Here is a 9,342-nt window from a genome sequence, read left to right on the forward strand (position 1 = left end):
GCTCTATTCCACTATTCATATCTCATATGGGAAAGGTCCCTGGTGTAGGTGCAGAATTCAGACCGTTCTCTAGCACTGAAACTGCAGCATTGTCCAAAATCTTCTCCAGAAGATTAAACACAGTACGTCTTCTTGGCATGTCTTCTTACATTCAGGCTTTGAGTCGATTGTATTTAGTCATTCGACAAACCTTAACATGTCATTCAGTCCAGTCAGCCAGTGCCCAACATGATCCGGTGACAAACCCGTGAAGACTATTTATGTCCCTGCATGTTTAAACACAGCATGATCACCTAATCTGTCCCACGCCTACCTCTTTTCTACCTCATCCTATCTCCAAAGCCTTCTCTATTTCCTCACCACCAATCCTACCCATGACTGTTAGTCATGTGACAGTACCAGGAGTCAACAGTGGCTCTATGAATGTCTAAGTTCACTGCAAGTGTCTTTTTAGCTCTGACAAAGAACTTTCTATGAAATTTCACTATTTTCTGCTTTTATTTTATGTATCTTGGGATTAGTCAGTTCCTTCTCTAGTTAGCAACAATGCTGTGTCTCCTTACACACGTTAAGGTCAGTTTTGTTTTGAAATGACAGTTAAAGGTTTTTAAAACTTTTGTTAGTCATAGTTTACTTATTTGTTCAAACTGATTTTATTTTATCTTACATCTAGGCTATCCACAACCAGAGGCAGCCATTGACTTCAATATTTGCCAAAAGAAATTGCTTGAACACCTTCATGAGAGTCACTGTAGTGTTGAAAAGAAACTAAGTGACATTGAGGAAAAATTTCAAGGTATATGATTTACTGCAGAATGTAATTGTTACTTCTGCAAGCAGATTCCAAATGAAACATAAAACTATATCTGTCCAAGCAATGAAAATATAACTGAACTCACAATGTTGTTAACTCACAGATGCCCATTGTTCTATTATTTGACATTACATGAAGTCCAGTCTAGTTTAAAGCTGTTCAGACTATATTGGATGTTATCAAATTGAAACTATTAGACATTGTTTGTTGGCCATGATTAGAAAGGTAATTTGTCACAATGGTTCATCACCCAAACTGAACTGTACCAAGCATTTCATTGATTTTAAATGTACCTCATGTAAGGTTACGAATACATCAGCTGCATGCACTTCACAAAGAATCAAACTGTTGGACAGAAGGACTTTCATAGTCACCATTATGGTAGATTCCTTCCTCTCATCAGGTTACGTATGGTTCTCCACTCACCATTCAGGCGAGATGTTAATGACAGTCATGATGAGGAATCTAATTAATGTCCTATCTTACTATTAATAAGTGCTTGTTACCAGAAAACATGTACATTATTAATTACTGAACTTTCTTGTACAAACTCACTTGATCATTTACCATTACTAACTCCCAAATATTCAACATGCAGACTGATTATCACAGTAACAATTGTTACATTTTACATACTGACACAGAATGCTACTAGTTGTCTCTAGTAATGTTTACCAATGTCAAAATTGAGTCTGACTATGAAGTTATTTTGATACAAATTACTTTCTTAGGTGTAATTAAACAACTCATCAGATTTAGTGATTTTCAGAATTCTTGAAGGCATGACATCAGAAACTATTCTGGCTAACCAAATTATGCTATAAACTACATAGAACCAGCAAAGTTGCAATATTAATATTAGGACTGATGGATGAAGCATAAAAGCAAAATGAAATGGATGCAGAAAAATATGAAGATATCTAAAAGGGAATGGTCATCAGAAGGACATGAACATTTTGAAAAGTTAACATAACCTTCAGTGAAAGTAAGAGCAAGAGTGTCAAAATTAACAGCACACAAGAAAATGCAGTGTTAAACACAGAGGAGAGAGTGGGCAGGTAGAAAGATTACATTAAAGGCTGCTATGGATTGGGGAACTGTTTACAGACATGATAGAAAAGCTCTTAAAGGCTTGTAATCAAGCAAGGCAGAAGGGATTTATTTATTTATTTATTTACATCCTGAATCTTTGTGGTACATATACCATACCTTAGGTGTTGGACAAAATGAAATTACATTAATATACTGTTACATTGATTGTATACATTACATTTATAAATTGTTACATTTTTATATTGTTACAACCCAAATTAACTTATTTTTCAAGATACTGTGTTACTGAGTAAAAACAGTTTTCCAAGAGATATGATGTTACAGATTTTTTAAAGCTATGGATTTTGTTTATGGCCTTTAGGTTACTTGGCAGCTTATTAAACAAATGTGAACCTGAGTGATATACACCATTCTTGCACAGTGTGGTATAACAATGATGTCTGTGTATGTCACTACTTGCCCTTTTATGGTGTTCATGTACAGATTTATTTTGAATAAATACATTTCCATTTTTTAGCATGCTTTTTTTTAGGAATATTACAACTTCTAGTATATAGATACATGGTAGGGGTAGAATTCCCAGTTCTTTAAAGAATGGTTTGCATGATTTTTGGCTGTTGGCATTTTTCATTATCTTCACAATCCTTTTCTGTTTCCGGAATGTGGTTATGCTATGAGGAGAATTTCCCCAGAACATGATGCCATATCTCAATAGGGAGTGTATGCAAGCGTAATACACTGCTCTAACTGTTTCAGGGCTTGTGTTGTTCCATATAATCCTCATCACATAAGTCATTTTGGATAGTTCAGAATTTAATGAAGTGATGTGGGAATTCCATTTAAGATTATCTTGTACGTAGATGCCAAGAAATTTTGTTTCAGTTACACTGTTAATTCTTTGGTTTTCCATTGACATGTTTGGTTTCAATGGGTTTTTATTTTGTTGTGTATGGAAGTGTAAGATGACTGTTTTTTGAGGGTTTATCAGTAATTTATTCCTCATAAACCACTCTGAGACATTTTCACTTGTGACTTTAGCATTTAAACTTAGAGCCATTTCATTTTCACCTTCAATTAATATGCTTGTGTCATCTGCAAATAGCACTGGTTCGGAGCACTGGTTCGGAGTGTTGAACGTGTAGGGGGAAGTCGTTTATGAAAATTAGGAAGAGAAAGGGACCTAAAATTGAGCCTTGTGGTACACCATGGGTTAATGTGGAAGGTTTCGATTGATAACACGTCTCCTGTTTCTTGTATATAATGAGAACGGTTTATCAGTAAGTACAATAGCTGTACCATAATTCCTATCACCTTTTACTCCTATAGAAAAGGTACGATGGGCGATAATGTCTCTGTCATAGTAGGATTCCAATCCTAGTAATGGCTTATCAGCACCTCGAACAATAGCAACTGTTAACCAAGAATTGCCAGTAACAACCTCGGTAGTAGTACACGAAAAATTAATCTTGCATCCTACGAAGGTGATAGGACCACTCAGAAGCTCTTCTTGAACAACATTATTAGGTACAAAACCGGAGGTGTCCATGGTTTTGTATTTTGGCATCCTTTGCCTCCTGTAATATCTTCGTTTTTTCCCATGTGTTTTACCTCTGTTATCTGAGAGCGATTTTCTAGGTAGGATTTCAGCCACTCGTGTGGCAGGCCTCTTACACCGTACCACTCTAACTTTCTTAGGAGAATTTCATGGTCTATTAGATCAAATGCTTTTGTTAAATCCAGGAAAATCCCCAAAACATTTTTGTGATTATCCACTGAATTTAAAATACGATTTATGAGGCTAAAAATGGCTGTTTCAATACTGCACTGAGGCCTGAAGCCATGCTGACATCCTGAAATCATATTTTTTTGTTAAAGAAATCAGTTAGTTGTAGCAGAACTAGTTTTTCAATGATTTTTGAAAAACCTGATAGGAGTGACACAGGCCTATAGTTGACCATCTGCTGCCGATCGCCCTTTTTGTAAAGGGGTACAACTTTTGCAGTTTTTAACTGTTGTGGGAAAATACCACTTGATAGTGAAGAATTGCATATATCTAGCAGTGGTGCGAGTATCTGTTCAGCTGACACTTTTATAATATAGTCTGGCACATCGTTGACTCCAGCTGAATATTTATTTTTTAATGAATTTATGCTGTTTATAATAGGTCTTCCCTATTTATTGGTCGGAGGAACGTGGATGTACTTGTTACACTATTTCCAGAAATTTCCTGTAATATTTTGTTTGATGTTTTTCCCATTTGTTCCTTCGCTAACTCACGAGCAATATTGGAGTAGTAAGAATTGAAGTGGTTAGCAATTACTTTGGATCAGTGATCTTGCTGCCCGCCTGTGACAATACAATATTTTTGTGTGTTTCCACCTTTCCAGTAAGTCTCTGTACCATATTCCACATTGTCTTAGCTTTGTTTGATGATTCCATAATAAGTTTGTCATTTTCCCTTAATTTTGCTTCCCTTATTACACGACCCGGAGTTAACTTGTATTTTCTGAAGTAGTGAGCAAATTCAGGCTGCTATCTGTTTTTGATAGTGCAAAAAGTTCTCTTTTTCTTCTATATGATACTTTCATCCCTGATGTAATCCAAGTTTTGGGTTTGCTGGGGCCTATACAAATTATTTTCTTTTTTGGAAATGCAATTTTGAAACAATGTCTGTAAATTTCCATGAAATTATCCAGCTTTTCATCTGTGTTGTAACTGTTGTAGATTTTATTCCACGAGTGGGTACTTAGCATATGTTTGAAGTGCTCAATATTGTGCATGCTGAATTTTCTCTTGTAGATAACACTTCCATTCCTAGACAAATCAACACTTCTGCATACGGCAAGTAGCTGTGCATTGTGGTCACTGTAGCCGGTATTAAAGTTTTCTGAGGTGTGCATGTCAGTGTTTACAAAAATCGGTCAATAAGTGTAGCACTAGTTTTTGTTACGTGTGTAGGGGAGTTTATTTTAGTGCACAGGTTATATTCTTGAATAATTTTCTCTTTGGTGGCTGTGTGTTAAGAGGTCACTATTAAAATCACCACACAGAACTATAGTTTTGCAAGTATTTTTAGTTTCCCTAGTGCAAGGTCAAGTTTTTTAAAGAAAATGTTTACATTGCTGTTGGGTGATCAGTAAACACATAGATAACATTCCTTCGAAATGTCTAAAATAATTGAGTGAAGTTGCAACCAAGCAATTATTCAAGGTTGTGTGTAAAATATATGAGTCTGGTGACATACTATTAGACTTTCCAAAGAATATCAGCCACACAATCCCGAAAATATCAGTATCATAGAAATGGGAAAATAATGTCACAAGCAACTTAACAGCTCATGAATCCAAGTTCCTGGCAAAACCAGTATACTCAATAATGGAAAAGAAAACTGAAGATATTTTAGATGATAATCATATATCTAAAAACAAAGATGATGTAACTTACCAAACAAAAGCGTTGGTACCTTGATAGAGACGATAACAAACACAAACACACACACAAAATTCAAGCTTTCACAACCCATGGTTGCTTCATCAGGAAAGAGGGAAGGAGAAGGAAAGACGAAAGGATGTGGGTTTTAAGGGAGAGGGCAAGGAGTCATTCCAATCCCAGGAGCGGAAAGACTTACCTTAGGGGGAGAAAGGGACAGGTATACACTCGCACACACACACATATCCATCTGCACATATACTGACACAAGCAGACATATGTAAAGGCACAGAGTCTGGGCCCAAAAATAAGACACTCCTGTTGCTCACACAAGGAGATCTCTGTAACACCACTGCACAAACTGCCATCTCATGTGGAAAACCTTGAACTATTACAACAACTGGCATTCGCAGTGTGTAAAGGAACGTTGCCTGGAGGCATCAATGCCAGTAAAAGGCACTGGAAAGTGTTTGCTGTCCCATAAGGCCAACGTAAATTTGAAGTTGCTTGAGAGCAACACTGCCAAATAAAGGATAATGATACATTTCACAGAGGACATGGCTATCACCTGAGAAAGTGTCGAAGAACTACAGGACCTGTTGAATAGAGTGAATGATATAATAAGCACAGAATATAAACTGACAGTAGAATAAAGAAAGACTAAAGGAACAAGGAGTAGCAGAAATGAGATTAACTCAAACAATGGAAAATCCAGGATGGAATGTAACAATATTATGAGAAGGAGAGTTGCTACTCACCATACAGCAGAGATGCTGAGTCACAGTTACGCACAACAAAAAGATTTTCACACTTAAAATTTTGTCAACAACAGACACAAATACACACACGCACACATACACATAAACTCAACTCACACACGTAACTGCAGTCTCAGGCAACTGAAACCACAGTGTGGTTTCAGTTGCCTGAGACTAGTCATGTGTGTGAGTTGCATTTGTGTGCGGTGTGCATGTGCTTATGTGCACCTATTGTTAACAAAGGCCATTGGCCGAATGCTTTAAGTGTGAAAATCTTTTTGTTGTGCCTATCTGCAACTCAGAAATGAGTTAAGTGATAAACTTAACATCAAAATTGAGCACCACGTAGTAAACAGAGTGAAAAATTTTTCTACCTCGGAGTCCAAGTAACACATTATGCTTGAAGCAGGAAGAATACAAGAAGCAGAGTAGCACAGACAGTATCTCTATCACTCTCTATCACTTTCTTTCTCATTTGCACAAGAGCTGAGTAATGACATATTGTAACAGTGCATCGTGCTCTGACCATCGCTTTATGACAATATAGTCAAATGTTTTTTCAGCTTAAGTTTGTTGTAGAGAAACACTGTACATCAGTGTTCTGTTATTTTTGCCTGTTCAGTTAAGGGGGTATCCGAATGTTAAATTGTAAATAGCAAGAAGCAATCCTAATTCAGTTGTTCTCTCAAATGCCTTTAAGAAATTTAGATTAAAATCCATCCAATTTACTAAATCTTGTTTCTGATGCAGTATGATTTCACAATTTTTCATGAAAATTTCTTGATTTCCCATTGGGGACTATTTATACTGGAACAATGGCAAATATTACTCATATGTAGGCTAATATTAATTGATAAGCATATGCTTTTATGATTTTCCTTGATGATTATTCAAACCTTCAGGTATTGTGGAGAAGAGCATATACATAAGTTTGAAACAGGAAAAATTGTAGAGTTTTAATAGGAAATTGCTGAATCAGAAGCTATGAATGAAAATACCTTAAATTTAAATTTTAGCTGATAATGATAACAGAAGTCCAAGTTCAATAATTTTACTAACCTGCACAACTTGCACATTAATGCTACAAATTGATCAAAGCGGAGCCCCCATTTTCTAAAAATCCAGAAAGTTTTCTCATACCAATTCACACAACTCTGGTGTTGTTAAAACAGTGGTAAGAATTCTTGCCAGGAGATCCTTTTCAGTCTCAACAGGTGCTTCATACATTACATTTTTCCCATGACCCCATAAGAGGAAATCTACTTGTACCTGAGCAGGTGAACAGTCTGCATATGACCTCCTTCTCTTTCTGTTTGTGTTTAAGAGAAAATGGGAACATGTCCATGTGCAAAATGAGCAGGGGCTTCATCATGCTGGAGCCACATACATGCATGAGATAAAGTGGGATATATTCCAATGATATGAGGAGTACACAGTGCTTTAAATAAGACAATAAGAAGCAAGTTAACTGCAAATCTGTAGTGTGGGGATTATCAACAACCCATACATGACTGTTACAAATATCCAATATTCCATCTCTGGTGAAACTAGTTTCATTTGATATGAGTGTATATGCAGAAAAGTGAGAATCGATCACAGAGCACTGGAACAACCATTAGCTTAACATAGTGTGAGATCCAGAGTCAACATAAGTTAAAACATTTTCTGTAAATGGCAGAAATGTAGCTGACTTTCCATGTTACTTTGCACACAGTATCTTACATGTCACAGATCTGACATACAACTGATCAGGTGTGGATTAAAGGTTCTTCATCCATGTAAGCATCACTACTTCCAACCTCCTTGGTCTTGTAATGTGATGCCACTTACCTGTTTCCCTTAATAAACTGGAACAGCCTCAGAAACATACCATCTTGGAAAAATACTGTGAATCTGCTTTCTCCTACGTGGATATTGGCCAGGTACAACCTCCCAATTTACTTACAGTTTTGTTTGCTTTCCCATGGACAGAAAAAATGATTGCCAGTTCCATAATATTACATTTCCATTTCACTAAGCTTGATTGCCTGTACATATCACTTGTAAATTCAATCAGATTTCCATTAATACTAACATTTACTTAAGGACTGACTATGTCAGTGAACATATTATGACATCTGCAGTTCATTAGTGGAGTTTGTTCTTCTCACCCATCATTATGTATGCTTACATGTTGGTCGTGTTTGCCTACTCTGTAATGTTATCAAATATGTAGCCTACACCAGAAATCAGTTTACTCTATTGTAAAAACAAGTATCTGAAGGTTCTCGTAGTCTGCTGGTTGAGTTATCTCACAACATACATGGCTTCCTAACTTTCCACTCAATCATTTCCAGGCCAGAGTTCCTAATGGCAAAATGATACATTGTATCATCATCACAAAAACATTGTGTTTGTCCTTAGCTATAATTTACATAATTATTTTTATATTTTCCACTTATTACCTATGTTTTTTTATAGATGTGACAATTTGACTTTTATACTTACCAGCTACATTAAGATAATTTGTCTCTATGGTTACATTGTATTGAGATGTACATTTTATGTGAGGTATTTCCTTCCAATCTTGAGATTCAGCTAACAAATTAACAACACTAATAAGATTCTAATGAAGCAAGTTGATTGTACCTTTCCATCTATCCTTGTATGATTAACTGAAGAGTCTGTCACTATAATTACCTTTCATAGTGTCAGCCTAAATTGGAAATTTAACCTGTAAAATGACTACCTGACCCCAATAACCATTTGGGTTTTTCTTTGTGTGATGGTGATCCAATTTACACTTTCTCCTGGCATATCTGCCAACTTGTATTTATCCCCACTATTCAAGCATTGGTAGTGAGAAGCATATCCCCATCTCTTTACAACATGCAGTGATACTGCAGCAACATGAGATGTTACATTTCTTCAACCCTATTCAGCTTGAGTTTTTATTTATTTATTTATTATTTGTCCTGTGGATCAAATCGGCAAAGAAGCTTGTACAATTGATATGGGATAAGTCAAAACGAAAATACATATTACATGGAATAAGACAATACAAATTACATATTACAACATATACAGCATAAATATCTCACAGTATTTTCACAGAATTTTTCTAAAGGCTTTTACAAACAGCATGCATAACATTATAATAAAGATAGTGTTATTTTTACCTACATAGCACAGCAACTAATAGCCACAACTTCTTATGGTTTATTGTCTTATTTTCTTATATCCTGCATGAGAGGGCAAGATGGCTTGTATATGCCAACATTAACATTTGTAATTAATTTATTTTTATTT

The sequence above is a fragment of the Schistocerca serialis genome, chromosome 2, assembly GCF_023864345.2.
Source record: "Schistocerca serialis cubense isolate TAMUIC-IGC-003099 chromosome 2, iqSchSeri2.2, whole genome shotgun sequence".
Lineage (NCBI taxonomy): Eukaryota > Metazoa > Arthropoda > Insecta > Orthoptera > Acrididae > Schistocerca > Schistocerca serialis.